The sequence below is a fragment of the Scyliorhinus canicula genome, chromosome 1, assembly GCF_902713615.1.
Source record: "Scyliorhinus canicula chromosome 1, sScyCan1.1, whole genome shotgun sequence".
In the NCBI taxonomy this organism is placed as follows: Eukaryota; Metazoa; Chordata; class Chondrichthyes; order Carcharhiniformes; family Scyliorhinidae; genus Scyliorhinus; species Scyliorhinus canicula.
In genome coordinates, this window is record NC_052146.1 from 86559257 (window position 1) to 86585626 (window position 26370).

The window sequence follows — 26370 nt, forward strand, 5'->3', positions numbered from 1 at the left end:
TGGTTGGCACCGGCCCAACTGCGCATGCGCGGGACCCGAGTCTTTTACGCGGCGTCAGGTCTCTGACGCCGGTCACGCACTCCTTGATGGCGCCACCTAGCACATGGCGCCCCGGGCGACTGCCCGAGTTGCCGGTACCTTGAGCCAGCCCTGGACGTCACAGACAGAGCAACCACATGTGTGGGTAATGCACCCTCTGAAGTTGCAGTATCTCCAAACTCCACCAAAGTGAAAATGCAGTTTGTTAATAGTTTTTTGTTGTACCTGTGTGGCATTGCTACTAAGCAGTAGAGTTCTAAAGATCTGGAGGGGCAAGGATCCATAAGATCAAACAACTTTACACAACAGCAATCAGTGTTCCAGAAAGTAAACTGCAATCAATTATAACTGGTTTCGAAGAGAGGAATTCAAAATATTGAACTTGTGTGATAGAGTATAGTTTAGTTCAAGGTCACCCAGCTAACCACAAATGTCAAAAGCAGTTTTATAATTTTTTTTAAAATGTGAAAAAATATAAATTCTAATTGCCAACATTTGGTTACCCGTACTTAATGTTCACATACCTCATTTAGGTTTATGCTATTTTGATGCTATCAGTTATTCCATCAGAAATTTCCACCCTTATTACCAAAGCGCAACAGGTTAAAAGTAATACAGGATTTTCTTCTGGTAATCAGCTAGAATAATAATTGTTCACAACGTGACACTTAATTAGCATGATTACATAGGCTAGACTGTGAATACATTTACTCCTGTAGTTACATTGTATGTGTTTGCAATGAATAGACCAATGACAGTTTTGGATTGTAGGCTATGGGATCATCCGTTCTGTGAAGCTTAAAGGTAAATTCTGCAATAAAAAAATGAAAGTTGATACACTATCACATGTAATAGCCCAAGTATATTAAACAGGACCTTAAACTCCAATTACACGGTTGTACATTATGACTTGAATTGCAAAAGCATTCTGCTTGGAGCATCACCGCTGTTGAAAGACAGAAAGGAGACAATCTGACTAATGTTGGAAAGAATCTGCCTGATCACAGAATGACTATTCATTCATTAATGTGACTATCATTTTGGTGCCAGTCCGTCATGGTGTGGACTGCCATGTCCGCCATGTTGCACGGGGCGGCAGACGCAGGCCGCTGCCGTGCGCATGCGCGGACCCCCGACCGGAACTGCAGGGCCCCATATTGGCAACCGGAGCTGCGAGGAGTACTCCGGCGCCCTGCTCGCCCCCTCCAGGTAGGAGAATCATTCTGGACTTTCTTCAGGAAAGTCCAGGGTGATTAGCCTGTGTTTTCACGCTGGAATGGGGACATAGCCCCGTTGTTGGAGAATCCCACCCCCTCTTTTGCGTGAGGGTTTCCAATCTCCATCTCTAAAGATCCCTCCTTGGAATTCTCTCCAAATGCCCCTTATATCTTTACATCTTCAGCACTGGCCATCTCACATAGTGTTTCAATCTCATCTTCTTGAGATTTGTTCCTCCCTGGATACACTGAAGATTATTTTACAAGCGTGCTTTCAATCTATGGCTGTGCCATGCACAACACAACTGCTCCAAAGTGGTAAGCTTGTCCCAACAAGCATTGGAACATCCTGTACCTTACATCTTACAATCTTCACAGATGGCTAATATTTAGCCATGGACACACAATTAATTGAATTCATAACACCTTTCTCTTTGGAAGAAAGAAAGCTTCACTATAGTGAAGGCTTCTTTATAATGGCTTTACCGTTTCTTTACAAAAAGTATTTAACATCATAGCTTTTAACAGATAACTTACTACATACTACACAGATAGGCTTCTCATTTTGTTTCACAACTGTACGTCATATTATAAAGTTGCAAAGGCTTAAGCAAAGCAAAAGTTTATACTGGTAAAACAAGTAGGATTAACAGGATTTAAACACCACAGAATTATCATCATCATCGTAATAATAATCATAATATTTATTGTCACAAGTAGGCTTACATTAACACTGCAATGAAGTTACTGTGAAAAACCCCTAGGCGCCACATTCGGGCACCTGTTCAGGTACACAGAAGGAGAATTCAGAATGTCCATAGTCATGAAACAAGTCTTTCAGGACTTGTGGGAGGAAACCGAAGCACCATAGAAAACCCACGCAGACAGGGGGAGAACGTGCAGACTCCACACAGAGAGTGACCCAAGCCGGGAATCGAACCTGGGACCCTGGTGCTACCGTGAATAACTCAATACTTGTGTTTCTTCTTCCTCTTATTCTGAGCCTTTAACTTGACAACAAATGTTTCACTTAAGTGAACAGCCCAATTATACTTTTCATTAGCTGGAGGCATGATTCTGTCTCTAAACTCATTACTCTTTTCACGATGAAGCTCCAACAGTTTATCAGCCTTGATTTTTAATTTGCATTCAACCAACTGTTCTGATTTACCAGCTTTTCCTTTACCTGTGACTGAAATGCATGTCTTCTCTGCCTGGGGGCAGCATGGTAGCATGGTGGTTAGCACAATTGCTTCACAGCTCCAGGGTGCCTGGTTCGATTCCGGCTTGGGTCATTGTCTGTGCGGAGGCTGCACATTCTCCCCGTGCCTGCGTGAGTTCCCTCCGGGTGCTTCGGTTTCCTCCCACAGTCCAAAGATGTGCAGGTTAGGTGGATTGGCCATGATAAATTGCCCTTAGTGTCCAAAATTGCCCTTAGTGTTGGGTGGGGTTACTGGGTTATGGGGATAGGGTGGGGGTGTGGGCTTGGGTAGGGTGCTCTTTCCAAGAGCTGGTGCAGACTCGATGGGCTAAATGGCCTCCTTCTGCACTATTAATTCTATTCTTCAGTTCTTGTTTTCATTAGCAAACTCATCTTTTAAGTATGTGGGGAACAACTTGGCAGATGGAATATAATGTAGGAAAATATAAAGTTCTGCACTTTGGTAAGAAGAATAAAGGAGCTAAATATTATCTAAGTGGACAAAGACTGCAGGAAATTGCAGCACAGAGATACTTCTGGGTCCTTGTGCATAAATCACAAAAAGACAGAATGCAAGTTCAGCAGGTAATAGAGAAGGCAAATGGCATGTTTGCTTTATTTCAAGCGAATCGAATATAAAAATAGGAAAGTCTTGCTAAAATTATACAAGGCACCAGTTAGATCAAACCTGGAATACTGTGAACAGTTTTGGCCCCCTTATGTAAGGAAAGATACACTGGCATTGGAGGCACTCCAGAGGTTCGCTAGGTTGATCCCATATATGGAGGTAAAACAGGAACAATTCCCACCATAACCATTCTAAATTACTAAGTCATTTTGTAATTTGACCTTTTCACAAGGGAGCAGGCTCATAATTTCAATAAATATCTCCTGTTAATAGCGTTTCCTTCATCAAACAATCTGGAACAGAAATTGTATCATCAGCCATCATCAATGGCTGATCTCCCCCAGTCTCTCCCAAAATATTAATTAGTTTACTTATTTTGTTGGAAGGGTAATGGAACACTTCTCCCTTTGAGATAAAATATTTAGTACCTCCAGCAGCTTGATTCACTTTAGCAATGGACAAGAAAGAATTCTATTAACTATCCTGAGCCACATTCTACAATCTAGTAGGTTCTGAAGAAACACATTTCACATGTACCACTGCTGTAGTTTCCATTCCCATTTCCTCTTCTGGTACAACTTTTTCTGAGGATTCTTTTTACTGCCACTGTTTCACCTTTCAGCTTCCAACAATGGGCTTTGAGATACCCTGCCCTGTAGTAATAAAAGCATGCCAGTTTATTTTCATTCCTTTTATTCTCGGCACCAATTTTATTGACGAGAACATCTCCTGCCTCCTTTATAATACTAGACTCTTTTCTGTTCCTCCAGTCTCTAATAGAGATTTACTGCGCCCCAGAAGCTGGTATGATATCTTTTACATATCATCCTAAACTGCTGCTTTTCATACTTTAGAAACCTTCTGGTCTTACAGGTGTAACCTAATCACTATTGTGATACTATTTTGAAATGCTTCCAGCTGAGACATCTTGGAGACAAGAATCGAGGAGGTGGCACAGCCATCACTTGCACCCTCCACCAGTGGAGATACTCACAACTCAGTGGGATTAACCAGTAGGCAGGCTTCTGGGTCACTGATTGGTGAGCTCTTCACAGCTGAAGGTCCACAGCAGGAGGAGGAAGGAACATCCCAGGGATTCAACACTCAGAGGGATGCTGGAGTCCAGGACTAAGCTGAGGCCCTGGCCGATAATATGCCCCTGGGTCCAGTCATCCCAGAGATGCTGGAACTATAATGGCTGAGTTGCAAGAATCAGGAAGAGATGACAGCATCCTCCTCAGCATGAAAGGCCAACTGGAGGAATCCAATCGCCTTTGGTCCGAGGAGATGGTGCTGTCACTCCAACGCGATGATGCCAACAGGGCGAGAGTGGCATCTGCAGTGGAGGGTGTACTCTCTATGGGGGGGGGATGTCTGTTCCAGGGTTCAGCTCATGGTCTCCATGGCTGAGGATGTGAGCTCCATGGTGCAGGCTTCAACTGCATGGTGGAGACATGAGTGGGAATCCATGAATCAACATCAGCTGCTCCTCTATCCCATGGCGGAGCCCAGGGGCCTCCAGGTCCCCGGCAGCTGAAGGGAAGAGAATCAGGAGGAGCACAGTCCGGGACCCTCCATCTAGAGGACCCCGGGGATGTCCAGCCCATCTGTGAGCAGCACACCCGAACACCAAGGAGGCAGCACTTCAATACCTGTGCTGCCCATAAGTAGGCACAGACCCTTAAAGTCTCTCATGGGCAACACCCGCCAAGGTCATTCAGGCAACATGTTGTGGAAATGAGAAAGTTGCCTCACCCTCAGCTGTGCACCCTGGGGATACACCTAGACGTAGCGGGAGGTTGAGGAAGAGTAAGAAACGATAAACATCTACTGGGCATGGGTGAACTTAGGCACCAGTACATAGAAGTCACCATTGTAACAACATACTTCTGTTAAAAATCACTTTGTTCGCCCATACAGATCCTCCACAATGTCATTTCATGCTGCCGTGCTCATCAAACCCCAGCATACACTCAGCACTTAATCCCTGTGCTGTGTAAGAATAGCAACGCAATGCCTCTCCCACACTGGCAAAGCAGTAAAGCCGCACCCTCGCTGTCACAGAAACCCCCCCCCCCCCCACCTTCCCCGCCATTCCACCAACCTCCCATCCCATGAAGATTCACCCCACCCCCCTGTCTCCCGCCACACCTCACATCATCACTCAGGCCTCTCATGTCTGACAGCATTCACCCTCTGGGACCCCTGCCCTCAGAGGAGGCAGTAGCAGCTGAGATTTGTCATTCAGCCTCTCTGGCCCGTAGATTAGCCCATTCAGTGACAGGTTACGATCAGTTTTCTGGCAGGCAGGAGTCCGACATATCACTGAGGATGTGAGGAGCATCACTCTGTCCTCATTGCAAGCCATAATCATTCTCCTACAGTGTCCAGTCAGTCGCCTGAGTGCCCTGCCCATAAATGTAGCCACATCACAAAGACCTTCTGCAGGCACCACAGTAGTGAAAGGATGTCAGACACCATGACGGAAGAGGTCTTCACACCAAAGTCCGGTTCGCCACCAAACAGAGAGGCTTATGAAGGCATCCCTAGCCCTGTGTGCATGTGCGCCCTGGTCTTTACCCAAGGTGCTTCCTCCTCTCCTTCACGAGTTGCTACTTGCTGCCCCCCCTTGACCTCCTCATTCGTGGAGATGGCGCTCCTCCTTGTCCTCCTGGTCAAGCTGCTGGCCCCGCTACAGTGCCAGGTTGTGCAGACTGCAGCAGACCACTATGAGGACACCCTCTGGGGTCTGTATTGGAGGGCTTCCCCCGACTGGTCCAGCTGCTGGAAATGCACCTTGAGCAGTTCAATTGCCTGCTCGATGAGTGGATGGGCGGACACATGAGCCTCCTTGTAGCGAGTCTCAGTTATGTTTGTGACCTCAGGGCAGCACGGTGGCCTAGTGATTAGCACAACCGCCTCACGGCGCTGAGGTCCCAGGTTCGATCCCGGCTCTGGGTCACTGTCCGTGTGGAGTTTGCACATTCTCCCCGTGTCTGCGTGGGTTTCGCCCCCACAACCCAAAAATGTGCAGAGTAGGTGGATTGGCCACGCTAAATTGCCCCTTAATAGAAAAAATAATTGGGTAATCTAAATTTATTTCAAAAAATGTTTGTGACCTCCGCACTGGCATCATCAGCCATCCCCTGAGAGAGTACTCATTTTCCCTGAGGAGCCATCCCTTCAGCCGCTGTTCTTTTTTGAAGCAATTTGTTCATATCCTATTGTCACTATAAAGTTAATTTCTTAAATACAGTGTTAGTGAGTGGGTCCATGGGCATGGAAATGCCACAGATTAGCATCAAGGACATGAGGGGTAATGGGGGTGAGTGGAGTGGGATAGCTTGACATGGGGGATGGAGGACCATATCTGTGGGTGGAGGGACATAGATTGTCATAGAGGGCACAAGGGTGGTTGGAGAGGCATTGGCTGGACTGGGGGAACAGAGGTGGTTGGAGGCACATAGCCTGGAATGGGGACATGAGGGATCATAGGGATCAAAGGAACAGGAGTAGGCCATTCAGCTCCTTGAGTCTGCTCCGCCATTCAATGAGATTATGGCTGATCTGTGACCTAACTCCTTATACCTGCCTTTGGACCACATCCCTTAATACTTTTGCTTAACAAAAATGTATCTACCTCAGAATTAAAATAAACAACTGATCCAGCTTCAAATGCGGGAGAGAGTTCCAAACCTCAACCATCTTTTGAGTGAAGATGTGCTTCCTAACAACTCTCCTGAACAGTCTAGTCCTAATTTGTAGACTATGCCCCCTAGTTTTAGAATCTCCGAACAGTGAAAATAGATCTTTATCTACCCTGTCTTTTCCTGTTAATATCTTGAAGACTTTAATCAGACCACCCCTTAACCTTCTAAATTCTAGAGAAAACTTGCATAATTTGTTTAATCTCTTAATTTAACCCTGAAGTCCAGGTATCCTTCTTGTAAACGCGCATTGCAATCCTTCAAGGCCAAAATAGGGGATGGGTAAACACAATCAGTTGGCATGGATAGGGCATGGAGGTTGTCTTGAGGTGGGTGGATAAGAGGTGTAAGGCTCGGATAGACTTTCTGGGCGGGATTCTCCAATCCGTGGCAGAGTATCCACGCCATCGTAAATGCCGTTGCGTGTTACGACGGCATGAACAGGCCGCTCCCACATCTAATTCTGGCCCTTACAGGGGGTCAGCACGGTGCTGGAGTGGTTCACGCCACTCCAGCTGCAGATCCCAGCGTGAACTGGGCGTTGCGGGATCCGCCTATGCGCAGTTGCTCCGGCGCCAACGAGGACATGCACAGTGGCACCGGCGCCAATGCGCGCATGCGGAGTGGCTCGCTTCAACGCGCCGGCCCCGACGCAACATGGCGCAGGGCTACAGGGGCGGGCGCGTAGGAAAGGAGGCCCCCTGACAGAGAGGCCAGCCCGCCAATCGGTGGGTCCTGATCACGGGACAGGCCGCATCGGAGGCCCCCCCCCCCCCCAAGGGTTGGACCCTCCTCCCCCCCCTCACAGGCTGCCACCTGTCCTTTACACGCCGAGGTCCCGCCAGCTCAGAGCAGCTTAGAATGACGCCGGCGGGACTCGGCTCTTTTCTTACAGCCGCTTGGCCCATCCGGGCCAGAGAATCGGCAGGCCGGCCGTGTAGAGTGGCCCGCGACAGGCGCCGCGCCAACCACGCCTGAGCCAATGGTGCCGATTCTCCGGAGAATCGCGTGCCAGCGTCTGGGCGGCGTGGCGCATTGGCGGGGATTCTCCGGCCCGGCACAGGGCTGGGAGAATCCCGCCCTCTGTTTTTATTATAACAGAGATGAAATTCAACATCACCGCGATGGGCCTTTTAAACAGCCGGCCTCATCACTGGCAGTGCCTATGGCTGCCTCCCCAATACAGCAGGTCCAACTCTGGCCCACACCTGCTGACCATGCCCATCGACGCCCCCCCCCCCCCCCCCCCACCCCCCCGCCCCCCACACACACCCACACACACAATGAAAATCACATCCTTTGTGACACTTATTCTGAGGTGGGTGGGCTGAGCTGGAAATGTTCGCAATCACTGCTACTCACCTTGCGGTTGAAAATTCAGCCTTGTGTATTTGGCTGTAGAAGTCACAAATTCAGAACTATTTGTAAATCAAGAGGTGAAAGCAAGTAAGGAACTCAAACCAATTACAATCACCAGGGAAAAGATATTGAGAAAACTAATAGAATTGAAGCTGATAAATCACCAGGACCTTACAGACTTCATCGTTGGGTTCTAAACAAAGTGGCTGTGGAGACAACAGGTGCTCTGATTTAATTTTCCAAAAGTACATAGAATCTGAAACGAAAACAACTCTAGTCAAGATAGAAGAGAAACGGAAATCAGGTAGCTACAGACCATATAGTTTAACATCTGTCATGGTGAAATGCTTGAATCTATAATTAAGGAAATTATAGCAGGACGTTTAGAAAACCTTAATGTAATCAGGTAGAGTCAACAAGGATTTGTGAAAGTGAACACCTGTTTGACTAATTTATACAAGTTCTTGCGGAAGTAACAAGGACGTGAATAAAGTTGAGTCTGTAGATATAGAATTACAGAATCACTGCAGTGCAGAATGAGGCCATTTGGCCCATTGGGTCTGCACCAATCCTCCAAAATAGCACCCTACCTAGGTCCACACCCCATCCTATCCCAGTAATCCAGGAACCTCACCTATCCTTTTGGCCAATAAGGGGCAATTTAGGAGGGCCAATCCACCTAACCTGCACACCTTTGGACTGTGGGAGGAAACTAGAGCACCCGGAGGAAACCCACACAGCCACGGGGAGAATCCACATGGACAGTGACCCAGAGCTGGGATCGAACCTGGGACCTCGGCGCTGTGAGTCAGCAGTGCTAACCACTGCGCCACCGTGCTACCCCAGATTCACTCAATGGTAAGGAGTGTGTTTCTCCTCTCCAAAATACACAACCCAGGAACACTGTCCTGACAAGTGGGCTGCTTCAGCTTGAGTCCTCTGTTTAAATGCACATTCTGAATATGGGTCACAGATCAAAAATAATAAAATAACCTTGGAACAAGGAAATAAGCAGCAAGGATTATTACATGATGCATACAATTTGGAAAGATGAATCAATTTACCATATTTATCTTTACTCTAATATTCAGGGTAAGTCACGCAGTACACATGAATTACCAGCTGAACAGTGGACAGACAGACCACATTCCAATGTAAACAAGAGATGTGACCAAAAAAGATTCTATGGAATTCTCAACAACCCAACCAGTTGCTTGTCACACCATGAGGTCTCCCTGAAACTTTGTCTTTCTCATGAGGGTTTCCAATCTCATCTTGGAATTCATTCCAAACGCCACTTTGACTTGGACAACTTCTACCAGAATCCGCCTCCAGGATTTCAATCTTGCCTTCTGAGATTCCTTTACCCTGGATCTCCGAGTACACTCACACTTCACCTTCCAAATACACTTTCCGATCTTTGGCCTTACCAAGTAGAACACCACTGCTCTAAAGGGTGCCCTGACAGGCCGCAGCACAAGTCATAACCTTCAGCCGCTCGAGCCTGCTTTACGTAAAGTCTGCTCCCTGCAGCACATCCTTTAACTTGGAGCATTTGTCTCTGCCCCTGTCCTTCATCTTGAATCATTGGGATCTAGCTCTAAACCCTGTTTTTGCCCCTGACTAGAACTTACTTCTGGGACCTCATTCTGTCCCGATCCCTGGTTTGGGACATTCTTCTTGGTTTGGGACCTTACCTATTCCCCCTTTCCCGTGTCCTGCTGTCCATGATACCTTCTCTTGAATGGCACTCCAGTTCCAGGTCAGCTGACCTTTTTGTGCAGATTGGCTTCCTCTCTTCTGTACAGGCGTGCAGGCCTTGGTCCCAGCCTCAAGAAGGCAAAAATGCTGACTGCGCATGTGCGCTGGGCCAGTTCCCAACCTACAGAACAGAAATGCATTAACTGCTCATGTGTGACCAATTCCTAGCTGGTGTATGTGCTGAATGTTTTGTTATGCTCTTGACGTAGCATAACTACTTCCTTGATGTTCAGTCTGACAAAGAAAGTTTCAGACTTGGAGATAGCTTTAACACATTTATTAAACTGTTAACAATTCTCCTACTTGGATTCGACTCTCCTGTTAATCCTGCTATAGCTACTCAGACTGATGAACCAGTCCGCTACAATCCACGTGGTGGGTGTGATGTGTTCCAAATCAACCCTGTGTACTCACTGAGAGTCTCCACTGGAAAGAGGAAGATCATGTGTGCTGTGACCTTATATATGGGTTGGTATAATGACCCCCTGTGGTAGTGTCACCTTTGTGTGTGTTGTGAATGCCCACTGGTCACGTCCTATCTTACTGGCCTATTGATTGAATGTCTGTGTGTCATGTCTCTGGTGCTCCCTCTAGTGTCTATATAGTTTATGTGTATTTACATTAACCTCTTGTGTATTTACAGTGATGCATATCACCACATCCCCCTTTCTTTGTGTTACATATTTTCTGTACAGTGTTAAAGAAAATTGAACAAAAACAGGTAGATAAGTGATGCTATGCACAAGTTCTGATAACAGTGATCATTAAACAATAAGTCCAAATCATATGCATGAGTCCAAAATTCATTAATTATTATGGTCGAGTGTCTTTCTTGTTTGGTTGGTGAGTTGGTGATGTTGATGGTGGCATGTCCTTGTGAACGCCATCAGTGTCCCTGTGCGTAAGGAACCAAGAAGTGGTCAAATCACTTTGTTGTCTGATGTGGACTCTTTCTTTCTTTCGATGCTTGTGGTAGCAATGTATGCAATCTGTGTCGTCCTGCCATGGTATGTCATTGAACTGAGCTGAGCAGTAACAGTGTCCGTATTTGCAGAGTCATGCTATGTTCTATCGCTCGTAGTTCCAGTGGCGTTTTGTTTGTTGTGCTTGTTGTCGACGCAGTTGCCTTTGGTATGCTTCTTGTTATTGTCTTTGATGTTGTTGTTGTGTTGGTTGGTTTTGTTGTCGTGTTTGCTGCGCTCAAGGACCGCAGTGAGTCGTTTCACACAGTTACTTGTATAAGCGTGCTTTGAGGCATCTTCTGTTTCCTTGTGCATGCCGTCATTGTGTTTGTGGCGCTCCCCGTCTGGAGTCATGTCCGGCTTACTTGAATCAGCTTTGGTTTGTCGATGCTCTCCGTCTGGAGTCTGGTCTGTTTCACCTGAGTCAGTTTTGGCTCCTTGATGCTCCCCGTCCGGAGTTATTTCAGGTTTACTTGCATCTTCTGAGGCTTCATAATGCTCCATGTCCGAGTCAAAACGTTCAGGAATTCATTTGCTTGTGGAGAGGATCGAGCAGATGAGGATTGAATTAATGTGGTGTCACCGGAGTCACCAGTAGTCTCCCTGTGATTGTCAAGTGCCTCTGTACACACTAGCTGAGGTCTGTCACGTTGCACATCTGGTATGGGAAGTGGGATGCCATCGCCACTTGTCTCACATACAGTGCGTAGAGCCTCAGTGTGTTCTTGATGTTCACTTGACCTGGGTAGACTGTCAGAGTCTTCTTCTAGTGGCTCAAACAATCTGGGTGGACTGTTATAGTCGCTTTGTTGTTCACTGGAGCGTGGCAGACTGTCATAGTCTTTCTGTTGTTCACTTGAGTGTGGCACACTTGCATTGTCTGCTGCTGGTTGCTCAGAGGAGGTTGCTAGATCCTCATGGTCTTGTTCATGCGAGGACGGCACTTGGAGTCTTGCGTTCCTTCCATCATGGAGTCCATCCACGAGCTCGCTGTGGAGGCTTGGGTTACTCCCTCTGTGGAATTGTGCATTGGTCTCGCTGTGGAGACTGTCATCACTTCTTGTTCATTTGTGGAGTCTTTCATTGCTTTCTTTGTGGAGGCTGGGATCCTTCGTGGTACATGGACCACTCCCTGTGTGGAGTCGGGAACTCTTCGTGGTGCATGGACCACTCTCTGTGTGGCAGCAGGCTGCTGTCTGTTTCTTGGCGTCAGGCCGCAGCATAATCTTGCACTCACAAGTCGGGATGTCATATATGCTGGGCTGAAGATCCTCAAATCCGAAGAACACATCCACGTCTGTGTCGGGGTCTTCACTGTAGAACACACCTCGTTGCTGTTCGGATTTGGTACTGGGGTCACCATCTCCAATAATGAAATCATTGTCTGAGTCGTAGTCTTCTAGGACCATATCATCACTTTTGTGTCGGAGCTGGCATTGGGCTCGCGATGTCCAAAGAAGAATTCAAGGTCTAAATCATAGTCTTCAAGGACTGTATCATCTCTTTGGGCGGTGCTAACTGCTTATTGCAGGGTTCTGCGGAGGTTACTTTCAGCTACTGGTCGAATTTCAGGCATTGTGCTGTCGTTACAGGTGAACAAATCTGGTTTTGAGGCTTTAAAATTTTTTTCCGTGTTTTGGGACATTTCCCCTTTAAGTGGGCGTGGTCTGGGGCCTCTGACATCACGACGCTTGTGACGTACAGCGTGGGAAGTGAGTGTGCATGCGCAGATCGCTGTCCCTTTACTTTGCATATTTCTCTCAACTGCGCATGTGCGGCACCTTTTCCAAGATGGCCACCAAGCAAAATTGTTGTTCGCCACTCGCCCACACCGGCCTCGTGGTTAGTATTGGCGCCTCTTTTACCGTTTTCTGTTGGTTTCTTTGTCTTTTCCTCGCAGTATCGTTCGAATTTGTCCATGACTGTCTGGAATTCACTCGTCTTGTCCTTTGGAGAACTTGAATGTTTTGAAGATTTCTTCTGCTCTTGCACCCACGATGGTGAGCAGAAGCTCTGTCTTTTCAGCATCGGCCATGTCTTGTAGGTCGGCTGCTACCAGGAAGATCTCAAGGGAAACAATTTTATCCTGTCCACCCTGTCTCATTCCCTCATAATTTCATACACCTCAATTAAGTCACCCCTCAGCCTTCTTTGGACTGTGGGAGCAAACCAGAGCACCTGGAGGAAACCCACCCAGACACAGGGAGAAAGTCACTGGATTAGTAAACCAGGACCCAGGATAATGATCTGGAACACAGGTTTGAATCCCATCATGGCAAGTGGTGGAATTTAAACTCAATTAAATATCTGGAATTAAAAGTCTACTGATGACCATGAAACAATTGTCGATTGCCTATGATGTGTTGAGTGGACGCACATCAGGCGGCTCTCCCCCCAGTCGGACCCAACACAGTGAATTTATTTGAGTTTTTGGCCCCAACAGCCACCTCAATCAAACCCACCCAAATACAAAAGACACCAACAGCGTGAGAAGGAAAGGCGATGCCCGCGAACAGCAGCTCGAGGGGACAGCGAGAAATCAGAAGCAGAAGTGAAGGAAAGGGGCAGGAACAACAGGCGAGCGGACCGGTGGCCCCACGAGGCGAGGCGGAGGCCCAGGCGAACCAGGAGGGGGATAGATCGGCGACCTGAACAGTGGAGCAGGAGCAGTCAACTACATCCCTCCCCACCCAGCCACATACACACACACACACACACACACAGGGGGATGGATGGAGGAACGTTTTGATAGGAAGGGAGCGATCAAGACTCAGCTCCAGGGGGTGATGAAGGAGGTGGTGACCGAAGCGATAGCCACCCTTCAGCGCCCGATAGAAAGCCTGGAGCGGAAGGTGGAGGCCCAGGAGAGGAATGATCCTGGACCTGGAGAAGGCATCAACGGACCAGAGTGACAGGGCCGTGACTCTGTAGGCCGTGGTGAAGAGGTTGGTGGCGGCGCATGTTTAGAACCTTTCCTAAAAGAGAAGGTTGAAGACCAGGAGAATAGGTCCAGGCAGCAAAACGTCCGCATCGTGGGCCTGCCAGAGGGAATTGAGGGAAGGAACCCAACAGCTATATCGTCCACATGCTGGGCAATCTAGTTGGGTGGGAAGACTTTCCAAACTCCCCCAGAGGTGCTGGTTTAGCACAGAGGGCTGAACAGCTGGCTTGTAATGCAGAACAATGCCAGCAACGCAGGTTCAATTCCTGTACCGGCCTCCCCGAACAGGCGGTGGAATATGGCGACTAGGGACTTTTCACAGTAACTTAATTGAAGCCTACTTGTGACAATAAGCGATTATTATTATTAGATGGACAAGGTACAAAGGTCGCTCCAGCCTAAACCGAAAACTGGGGAGCAGCCGAGGGCGATAATTGCAAAGCTGCACCGAATCCAAGACATGGAAAAAATCCTGAGGTGGGCCTGAGAGACAAAGTCATGCTCGTGGGAAGGGCACAGAATCAGGGTCTACCAGGAAATTTGGGTGGAGGTGGCAAAAACGAGGGTCAAATTCAATAAAGCGAAACGGCGCTCTACAAAAAAGGGGTGCGATTCGGCCTGCTATTCCCGACCAGACAATGGCCTAAACACCACTATCACCATTCCTGGGTATGTCCTGTCTCACCAACAGGACAGATCCAGCAGAGGTGGTGACACAGTGGTATATAGTCATGAGGGAGTAGCCCTGGGAGTCCTCAACATCTACTCTGCACCCCATGAAGTCTCATGGCTTCAGATTAAACATGGGCAAGGAGACCTCCTGCTGATTACCATGTGCCTGCCACCATCAGCTGATGAATCAGTACTCCTCCATGTTGAACACCATTTGGAGGGAGCACTGAGGGTGGTAAGGGTGCAGAATATGCTCTGGGTTGTGAGTTTCAATGTCCATCACCAAGAGTGGCTTGGTAGTACCACCTCAGACTGAGCTGGCCAGGTCCTAAAGGACATCGCTGCTGGATGAGGACTGCAGCAGGTGGTGAGGGAAACAACAAGAGGGAAAAATATACTTGACCTCATCCTCACCAACCTGCCTGCTGCAAGTTCATCTGCCCATGATAGTATCGGTAGAAGTGACCACCGCACAGTCCTTGTGGAGACAAAGTCCTGTCTTCACATTGCGGAAACCCACCATCGTGCTGTGTGGCACTACCACTGTGCTAAATGGGATAGACTTCGAACAGATCTAGCAACTCAAGAGTGGGCATCCATGAAGCGCTGTGGGCCATCAGCAGCAGCAGAATTGTACTCAACCACCATCCGCAACCTCATGGCCCAGCATATCCCCCATTCTACCATTAGCACCAAATCAGGGGATCAACCCTCGTTCAATGAAGAGTGCAGGAGAGCATGCCAGGAGCTACATCAGGCATACTAAAAAATGAGGTGTCAACCTGGTGAAGCTACATCAGAGGACTACTTGCATGAGCAGCAAGTAATAGACAGGGCTAAACAATTCCACAACAAATGCATCCGACCTAAGCTGTACAATCCTGCCACATCCAGCCATGAATCACAGAATTTACAGTGTTGAAGGAGGTAATTCGACCCATCAAGTCTTCATCGGCATTGGAAAGCGCACACTACTTAAGCCCACGCCTCCATTCTATCCCTATAACTCTGTAAACCTTTTGGACATTAAGGGGCAATTTAGCATTGCCAATTCACCTACGCTGCGCATCTTTGGAACGTGGGAGGAAACCGGAGCACTCAGAGGAAACTCACACAGACACAGGGAGGAAGTGCAAACTCAGAATGGTGGTGGACAATTAAGCAACTCACTGGAAGAGGAGGCTCCACAAATATCCCCATCCTCAATGATGGAGGAGCCCAGCACATCAGTGCAAAAGACAAGGCTGAGTCATTCGCAACAATCTTCACCCAGAGCGGCCAAGTGGATGATTCATCTCGGTATCCTCCGGAGGTCCCTAGCATCACAGATGTCAGTCTTTAGCCAAAAGCAGTCGCTCCACGTGATATCAAGAAACAGCTGAAGCACTGAATACTGCAAAGGCTATGGGCGCTGACAATGTTTCAGCAATAGTACTGAAAAATTGTGCTCCAGAATTTGCCGCACCCCTAGCCAAGCTGTTCCAGTACAGCGACAACATTGGCATCTACCTGGCAATGTGGCAAATTGCCCTAGTGTGTCCTGTACACAAGAAACAGGACAAATCCAACCAGCCAATTACCTCCTTATCAGTCTACTATTCATCTTCCGCAAGGTGATGGAAGGAGTCATCATTAGTGATATCAAATGGCACTTACTCGACAATAACCTGCTCACGAGGATTCCACTAGTGTTACTCCGCTCCTGACCTCATTACAGCCTTAGTTCAAACATGGACAAAAGAGTTGAATGCCAGAGGTGAGGTGAGAGTGACTGCCCTTGACATCAAGGCAGCATTTGACCGAGTATGCCATCAACATGTCCGAGCAAAACTGGAGTCAATGGGAATCAGGGGTAAACTCTCCGCTGGTAGGAGTTATACCTGGCACAAAGGAAGATCGTTGTGATGGTTGGAGGTAAAACATCTCAGCTACAGGACGTCATGGCAGGAGTTCCTCAGGGCAGTGTCCAACAATCTTCAGCTGCTTCATCAATGACATCCCTTCCATCATAAGGTCAGAAGTGGAGATGTTCGCAGATGACGACCACCTTCTGAAGGGCAACAAATGCTGGCATTTGTAGTGTTGCTCATTCTGGGTGAGTGTGCTTTACACTCAATTTGGCTGTTTTATTCCTTAGCTCTAGAGTCGCCAGGTATCGTTAAGATACCGCCACAAGATTCAAGTTCAAGTTCAGACCAATAACTCAATACACCAGTTAGTAAGTTCAAACAGGACATGTTTATTATAATAGTTATCTACTACTTATGCATATAAAACTAAAAGACTAGGCTAATCCTACCACTAACAGGCCAATACTTATCTGGAATAAGGGAACTGCCGGATCAGGGAACAATGGCCTCTTGCTTTGTCCTGGATCCGCAGGCTTCCAGTTGGTGTGGACTAAAGGGGTCAGGAGTGTCTACTCTCGTAGCGTGCGTTGTATGACACTTACTTGATGGCGGCTACTGACCAGGCCTCTCCTTCTCAAGGTCTTCTGCTGCAACGGTGTTCTGCTGGGAGGGCTGGCTGGTCAAGAAGAACGAATCAGTCCTGGGACCTGACTTTTATAGGTCCCAGGGGCTTTGCTTCCTTCTGGGCGGACCCTCTATATACCTGCAATCGATTGGGTCTCTTCCCAATCGATTGATTTGAATTTCCCCAATAACGGGGCTGTTCCTCGATCACCTGGCGGTTCCTTACACCTTATTGGTGTCCTTTGTCTTAGACTCCACTGGCGCCGGAATGTCTGACCTTCCATAGAATGTTTCAATTGCAGTTAACTGTTGTGTCCATTGTGCCTGGGAATCACCGTGAATCGCTCACTTAATATGCGCAGCTCGTTAGATACAATTCTGTCTGGTTTCTGTAGCAGCTAGAATACAGGGGATTCTGCAAACTGCTTGTTTCTTTGCCAATGTCCATTTTTCCCTGTAATCTTTGTGTTCTTCCATTTTGTGTGAGGAAGTGGCCAACCCAGGTGGCTACACTCCCTCCTTGTGATCCTAACGCGAAAGTGTGAAGTACCACCTAAGTACGGTGTCTCTGTTCCCTGACATCAGCGAGTTCCATGGCCTCTGCACTTTCCTCAACTATGCAGAAAAACTTTATCCACAATCTCTATTTGGCACTATGTCATAGGGGACATGCATTACTCGGGAACCTCTAACTATCCTTAAATAAACTACACTCACTTACATGCAATCATTCTAAACTTCCTATCAGTACAAACTTACAGCAGCATTCATGGCACATTTCTCTCACTCGGCAGTTGAACTCAGAGGTACAAAACATTTTAAAACATTCTTTTATTTACATGGTATGGCAAAACGAAAAGAAAATCCTTTATTCACATTGCGAGTGTTTTGGGGGCCTGGGGAAATGCGAAGATAGGGGATCTGATCCTATATACCGGGGTACGAGAGTTGTAGGCTCTCCTTCGCCATTTCCTCATCCGAAGGGTCCGAACTAGGATGCAGACAATCGCCAGTGCCAAAAGCGATTCTATGACATATGACAAGGAGTACCAAGTCATGAATCTGGTACGCCAGGTCGGGGTACTGTTGCCGTTTACTGGGCTTGGAGTGGTCTGTGTCTGGGAAACATTAACGGCCGGGGTGGGGTAAGGGGGTTCGCTTCCACGCGCAAATATACAAAGGTGATGAAGAAAAATACAGTCGCGGCTGTCATTTTCCTTCTCTCTTCTCTTCCTTCTGTTCTCTTTTCTTGCTGTGATCTTGCTCTGATCCTGCTTTGGTCCTTCCTTCGAAAGTCCGAAAGCTAGGGGATCAAGCATAGTATCTGTTAGTGTTCTGCTTAATACCTCGAATGATAGTATATCTGTCCTCTTGTGTCAATTTTTCCTTTATGAATGGTCAAGTTACTCCCTGTGACTCCCCTCATTTTTTTTTCTCAAAACGAAATTTAGGACCAGGCATATACTCAAAATACTGTTTCACTGCGAGCCGTCTCGCAGGCTTTACAATTTACCATCCCACTGTTTCTGGATGTAAATAACATCTGGAAAGGCAACTAAAGGGCTACCTAAAACAAAGGAAACAAAACCAAACATTTTAGAAATTAGACTTTCGAATGAGTTGCGTATGGGCCGCGACGGGTAAGAGTTGGGTGGAATCCCCGGGTAGGGTGTGCTGTGCTGTACCTGAGCTTAGTTGACCAGTGGGGTGGTCCTCAGACAGGGCGGGTCCTCAATGCCTTTTCTCCACTGCCTGAGCGACCTGAAATGAACGGGCAAGAATGTAATCATCATGGGGGTTGCCTCTTCTGCCCTCCAAAAGGAAGAGCAGTTATGAAACTGGAGCTAGGGACCTCCCAGTGGATTCAAGGGAGAAGCTTTTAGCTGGGCTTCAGACATTCCAGCTGATTTGGCATCTGACAAGTTCTCTGAGGTATCGGCAGACAAGACTTCCGCCGAATCAGAAGGGCAGTTATGAAATGGTCTCGGGAACAAAACATCTTCACTACAGAAGAACAATGACGAAATGTGAGATGGTCACAAACTTTTCAGCTGAAAGTCTTGTGGCCAATCCTCCTAGTCATTCTGAACTGATCGAAAAACAAACATGAAACAAACAAACATGAACCAAACATACTGCAGGTTCCATCAGAAAAGGACACTGTTTGTCTCTCAAGCGGTTCCTCTTTTTACATCATCTGGACACCTCAATTCTCTTCATTCTCTGCGAACAGGGTTGCAAAGGGGTTGCCGTGTCGAGAGTCAGACTTAAAGTCATCCTCTTCTCCCGGATCCCATACCCTTGTATGGATCAGGCATGCTATGAGTGAGTTGTGTGACCGAGGGTTTCTCTCGTCATTCCGAACGAGCCTGTAAGAGTTGTCTCGGTGCCAAATGGTCGTGTCCAAATTTGTGTGAACGTTGTCGAGGTCGTCATAGTTGGGCAGTGGGTCTGGGTGTGGGTTTGGTGTCTTAATGTAAGTGATCTCCAAATCACTGTAGTCGGGGTCGTAGCTGGTGTGTGTGGGGTCTGGTGTATCAGGGCAGTAGAGCGGCGTGCTGTGGCTGTCGTCAAAGTCACAGTCGCTGTCTCTGCTGTGGCAGCTTGTGGGCGTTTCGGGGCGTGGTCTGAAGTCAATGGGCGGAGTCGAGGTCGAGTCCGATGAGGTGCTGTTCTGTGAGGGGGAGGGTGGAAATGCGTCTCTTGTGGGCGGGGAGTGGTGTTCTGCTGCGTCTAGCAGGACATGGTGTGTGTGGTTGGACTGTGTTCCATATGCCTTTAACTGGTTGATATGGAACCAGGCAGTCTTCCCGTCAGGGTACTTTATCTTATATACTGAAGGGCTGATTTTGTCCGCAATTGAGCACGGACCTGAAAGTTTTGGGGCCAAAAACGTGCTGGGGTTATAAACAGACAACATTACCCGTTGTCCAACCTGAAACTCTGTGGAATGTACTGTTCTGTCGAAACAAGCCTTGCTCTGTTTCTTTTTCTTTCCCAATTTAACTGCGGCTGTTAACTGAGCCGATCTTACAGTTTCCACTAATTGCTTTACGGCTGTCTCGTGTGTGAGGGCCGTCACGTCTGGGCTGGTCATGTCGAGTCCTAAAAGGAATTCAGAACCTTTCATGGGGCGTCCGGTCACGAGTGTGTGTGGGGTGAAACCTGTTGAAGCTGAAACAATATTCCTTAAAAACATAAGAGCGAATGGGAGCACCGAATCCCAAGTTGTATTGTTTTCCTGGACCATCTTTCTCAGGGTCGATTTTAGAGTCCGATTCATGCGTTCCACTATGCCGCTGGACTGGGGGTGGTACGCAATGTGGAAATTTTGTTTAATGTCGAATATGGTCAGGACGTTCTTCATGACCCGTCCTGTAAAATGAGATCCCTGGTCCGACTCAATACTTCTGGGGAGTCCCCATCTAGTAAAGATGTGGTGTGTCAGGATCTTTGCGGTTGTTTTGGCTGTGTTAGTTCGAGATGGGAAAGCCTCTACCCATTTCGTGAACGTATCAATGACCACCAAAACGTATCTATAGCCATTCCTGCAAGGGGGCAATAGGCCTATAAAATCGATCTGGAGATTTGTCCAGGGGCCATTAACGGGGCGAGTGTGACTGAGCTGTGCCTTCTTCGAATACCTGTCCGGGTTATTCTGAGCACAAATCAAACAATTTTCGATGTAATGTGTTACATCCTCTCTCAAATGTGGCCACCAACAGAGCTGTCTCAGGTGGGCTGTGGTGGGGTCTATCCCTTGATGTCCATGACTGTCATGGAATAAGGCAATCATTTGATTCCTGTCTTTCTCAGGAACCACATACAGTTTATCTTTGATGACCACACCATCATGTGTGGTCAGAGCGTCTTTAAACTTGTCGTACGGGGCCAAAAACTTTCCTCTACTAATCTCCCTGAGATTGCTGTCCTGTCTTTGTGCCTATACTAGGTCCTCAATGTTTGTCTGTGAGACCTGAACTGAACTCACAGGGGCGCTAGCTGGGCGCTAGCTGGGGGTGTCCAAAAATGTCCGTGCCTGGAACCTGCTTTTGCCAGTGCATCGGCTTTCACATTTCCGGGGGGGATGACCGATGGTGACTTCTGACTTTAATGATGCCATGTGTCCTATCCTTTGCCTGTTCTAGGATATGGCGGAGCAATGGGGCTGATGGAAGGGGCTTTCCGTCCGCGGAGACAAAACCTCTTGTCCTCCACAGGGGTAGAAAATCCGTCAAACTGTTGCAGACATACAAACTATCAGAATATATATCTGCTGGGCTGGGGAACGAATCTGGGTGGTCCACTATGTAAGCTATGGCCACGAGCTCTGCTGCCTAAGTGACCGGGTAACTTTAACGATATCTCTTCTAATGTGCGTCCCTGCGCATCCTCTACATAGATGCCGCATCCTGTAATGCGCTCACCATTTAAAACAGTGGATGAACCATCCACATAAATCTTCAAGGGGGCACACGTGTCTGTGTGCTGGGGGCTTTGAGTGGAACTTCCTATCTTCCTGGGGGGCATCTTTGCAATGAAAGGTCCTGTGTTGTGGAGGGGGGCTACTATCTCGCAATCATGGGGTTGTCCTGGGTATTGGAGGTGTCTGCTAAGAAGCTGTGTGTCTTGGTCCGTTTCACTGTGATGTCCTGTCTTTGTAAAAGAAGTGTCCACCTAGCTGCTCTAATTTGGCTAACTGAACCATCCTTCAGTTGTCCGTCCAATAGAAGCTGTGTGGGGGTGTGTTCGGTCAAAATCGTTATGGGGTTTAGTCCGGTAATGTACGAAAAGTACTGTACTGCCCAGAATACTGCGAGTAGGTGCCTTTCGCAGGCTGAAAATCCTTGCTCTACTGGGTCTAAAAGTCGGGAGGCATAAGCCACTGGTCGTAGTTGCTCGTGCCGTTCCTGAAGGAGCATGGCCAAGAGGGTCAGATCTGTGCTTGCTACCTCAATTGCATAGGGGGAGAGCGTGTCTGGAACTTGTAGTGCATGTGCTGCGCTAACGGCTTTCTTTAAATCTTCCACAGCCTCTGTATGCTGCGGAAGTCATTCCCAAGCGGCTCCTTTCTTAAGGAGGTCTGAAAGTGGGGCTGCCTTGGTCGCAAAACCATCGATATGGTTCCGACAATACCCAACCAGTCTAAAAACGAATGGAGAGCTGAAACATTTTGGGGAAGGAGCAATTTGACGATCGAGTCAATTCTTTTGAACTCGATCTCGCGTTTGCCGTGCGTGATGACTGTACCCAAATACATCACTTTATTCTCCAATAGTTGGGCCTTTCTGGGGTTTACTTTACATCCAATTGACTGCAAGAGTTGTAGGAGTTCAGACAGAAGCGTGATGTGCTCTGCCTTGGTGTCTGTCTGCAGTAATAGGTCGTCCACATACTGTACCAGACATTCGGGTCAGGATAATTTTGATAGTCCATTTGCCAGCTGTCGGTGGAAAATGGAGGGGGAGTTGTGGAATCCTTGTGGGAGGCATGTCCACGTGTACTGCTGACCTTTGAAAGTGAATGCGAATTTGTACTGGCACGCCTTCGCCAATGGGATTGACCAAAAGCCGTTGCTAATGTCCAAAACCGTAAAATACTTGGAGTTGAGTCCCTGCTTGAGCAAGGTGTCGGGACTTGTTGCTACCGTGGGGGCTACTGCTGGGGTAACTTTGTTGAGTACCCGATAATCAATGGTCAGACGCCATGATCCATCAGGCTTCCTCACTGGCCAAATAGGGGCATTATTAGTGGAGGCTACTGTCCTTAGCACGCCCTGCTCTAATAAGCTCTCTATTACCTTTCCAATTTCTCCCTCCGCTTCCAGGGGAAATCTATACTGTCTTTGTGGTCTCAGGTCAGGTCCTGTAATCTGAACTTGTCCAGTCATTCTGCCGCAGTTGTGCTGGTACTGGCAAATGCTGTCCTGTATTTGTTTAAAACTGCCCTAACCTGTTTGTCCGTGTTTAGCGTGGTCGGGTCAAAACAATAGTCGCCTACTGCGCTGATCCTATGTTCGTACTCACCTACTGTGAGCGCTGCGGGTGCTCTGTCTGATTTTGCCATTCGCCAGACACACTGATTGACTGGGTCGAACGACAGGCTGTGTGCATTCATAAAATCAATGCCGAGTATGTGTTCTGCTGTGTGGGTCAGATCAATTAAAACAATTAGGTGTCTGGTGGAGATATTCCCTAGCTGAATTGGTACAGGGGCTGTAATGGGTCCCTCCTGTGCCCCAGAGTAACTCTATGGGCTTTCCCCGAATTTTCACTGTGACTACCGGTCGTCCGGATCTGTCCCAGAGGGTGTCACAGACCCAAGTGGGGGAGCCTGAACACCATCAGTCCGTTCCGTCCACATTGGTCTGTCCTGACTGCGTCCCTATACTGTGAATAGGCTTCGCTATGTTCCTGTTCAGAGTGCCTGTGTGCTGGCTTCTCTGAGGTTTTTGTGGTGCATTGCACTCTCTAGCAAAATGCCCTAACTGTCCGCAGTTAAAACATTCCTGTGACTTCTGTGGGGGGCTGTTCTGTCCCTCATTTACCCATGCGGGGTTTTGTTGCGCTCTTCGGGCTTCTTAAATGCTGCGTTATTGTGCACAGATTGCTCCCAAATGCGGGACAATCTTTTCAAGACCCATTTTTCATTATGGGCCTCTTCTGAGGGGTCGTAATTAGAGCAGGCTTTCTGTCCTGCCTCTGTGGCGTGGGAGATGATTGTGCGGGTCCATTGAACCATGTTATCCTGGGTCAAATGTGCGCGGTCTAATTCACCGAAAACTGCAGTGAAGTGAATCCACAGCCTTCCTGCAAATGCTGTGGGGTGCTCGGTCTTTTTCTGCCTACACTTGTTTAGGCCTTCAACTGGGTCTCCTCTGTTATACCCTATCGCATCCAAAATAGCTGTATGCATTTCTTCGAGGGTGCCTCCTCCAACGTTCTGTGGGTCGGGGAGGGCTGCTACTACCAATGAGTCTAAACTCAAAACTGTGAGCTTAACCTGCTCTCGTGCATCAAGGCCGTACATGGTCGCCTGTTGTTTAACTCTTGCAAAGAATTGGTGGGGGTCTGAAGTGGGGAGGAACGGGGTGATTTTCTCACACGCATCCCTTAGTTGAGTCACGGTTAAGGGGGTGGTGTAAGTGATCTCGGGTGCGCCGTCTGCGGTTGCTTTTCGTTGGGTGGTGACTGGGTTCATTGGTGCGGGTGCTATCTGATCTGTGGGGTGTTGGGGTGCTTTCATTTTCTGCTGTCTTTCTAGCGCACATGTTCCCTGAACATATCGCTGCGCTGTCTCGCTTAACTCCTGCAAATCTGGTGCATTCTCTTCCTCTAATTGCGTTCCAAACGTTTCTTGGAAGCCATTCTGCACAGAAAGTAGAGATTGCAGCTCCACAATCTGCTTCCTACACTTAGCATGGTCCACTGTGCTTTGCCTTTGCTCAGTGGTGGCAGCATGGAGTGCCCTTAAAGCTGCCTTCATGTCGCTACACTGCTTCTTCAGTGTCTCTGCCTGCTTCTCTGATTCTTGTCTTATCAAGACTGCACGCTGCACATCCTGATAGACTTTTTCGTATTGTACCTGGGAGCTGCTCAGATGGGTTAGACAAGACTGGTGTGCCCTCTTGGCATCTTCCACCTCTCTATCCTTATCTGCCAACTTTTGCCTTAATTCTAAATTCTCTCTTTCGATGTCCCTGACATCCACTTTGCTCATTCTATTTCTCTCCTCTAAATCTGCTCGGAGTGTCCTGACGACCTCCTCTGTGCCTCGCAATTGTTCCAAGCAGAACACAATTGCCATCGGCTTACGTGCTTAACTCAAACCTTTCTTATGAATTTCAGACAAGTTCTCCCACCAAGTATGCCCTATACTCCCGGGACCTGTCTCCTCATTCGAACAAAACTCACTCCAAAGGGGCCATCCTTTCCCTTTGAGGTACTTGCTGAGTTCCAGCTCCCAAACGGGACAGTGACCTACTCTGCTGGTCGCTCCGACCACAAACTCTTGGGGGTGCATGAGGCGTTCCATTGCCTGCATGGCCATTTCTTCTATCTTATGCTCTCTTTTAAATTTGGAACAAGGGATAATAAGGCAGTGCTATAAAATACGGGTACGGCTTTCGCTATTTTCCGAATTATAAACTCCCGACAGTTTGTCGCGATAAAAATCTCTCGGTTTTACCTTATAACCCTGTTAGTTACGCATGCAAAAACACACTTCCGAATTATGAGCATTGATTTGAACTACTTTATCACTTTTGGTTTTTCCTTTTCACAATTGGATTTCTGATTCACATTGCTGGGTTCTCTCGGAGTGGGGGGGGCACTTCTAGTCGAGTCCCGGCGGAGTAGCCACTAAATGTTGCTCATTCTGGGTGAGTGTGCTTTACACTCAATTTGGCTCTGTTTTATTCCTTAGCTCTAGAGTCGCCAGGTATCGTTAAGATACCGCCACAAGATTCAAGTTCAAGTTCAGACCAATAACTCAATACACCAGTTAGTAAGTTCAAACAAGACACACTTATTATAACACAGTTATCTACTACGTATGCATATAAAACTACAAGACTAGGCTAATCCTACCACTACCAGGCCAATACTTATCTGGAACAAGGGAACTGCTGGATCAGGGAAGAATGGCCTCTTGCTTTGTCCTGGATCCGCAGGCTTCCAGTTGGTGTGGACTAAAGGGGTCAGGAGTGTCTACTCTCGTAGCGTGCGTTGTATGACACTTACTTGATGGTGGCTGCTGACCAGGCCTCTCCTTCTCAAGGTCTTCTGCTGCAAAGGTGTTCTGCTGGGAGGGCCGGCTGGTCAAGAATAACGAATCAGTCCTTGGACCTGACTTTTATAGGTCCCAGGGGCTTCGCTTCCTTCTGGGCGGACCCTCTCTAAACCTGCAATCGATTGGGTCTCTTCCCAGTTGGGTCAAAACACAATGGAATTAAGAGGAATGATCTTATTGAAACATTCTGAGCGGCCTTGACAGGGTAGATGCTAAGAGGATTTTTCCCCTATTGCGGGAAGCAGGGACACAGTTTCAAAATGGGTGGTCTCCCAATTAAGATGGTAATAAGGAGGATTTTCTTCTCTCAGAGACTCATTAGTCTTTGGAATTTTCTTCCTCCAAGAGCAGCGAAGGCTGGGGCATTGAATATATTCAAGGTTGAGTTAGACAGATTTTTGATCCACACAGGAGTCGAGGCTTATGGGGCAGGTAGGAAAGTGGAGTTGAGGCCACGATAGATCAGCCATGAACTTATTGAATGAGGTAGCAGGCTCGGTGGACTGAATGTCCTACTCCTGCTCTTGTGCTTTAGATCTTATGACTTGGTTTGTTTAATGTACTGATGTTGAAGAAACTTAATTTTCAATTGAGAACAGATTTAGAGGCAATATTAATT

At 47.8% G+C, this 26370-nt stretch overlaps 1 protein-coding gene across 2 annotated transcripts in view; it reads left to right on the forward strand.

The window, feature by feature from the left end:
* Positions 1-26370, forward strand: part of dcdc2b (doublecortin domain containing 2B) — a 139931-nt gene that overhangs the window by 20993 nt on the left and 92568 nt on the right. Inside the window, exon 1 of one of the 2 annotated variants that reach the window (XM_038794823.1) lies at positions 8126-8455. The exons of the other annotated variant lie outside the window; for it this stretch is intronic. The gene's annotated coding sequence lies outside the window, so the exon portion shown is untranslated. Of the gene's footprint in view, positions 1-8125; positions 8456-26370 lie in introns of those variants that run through there. 2 annotated transcript variants of the gene reach the window in all.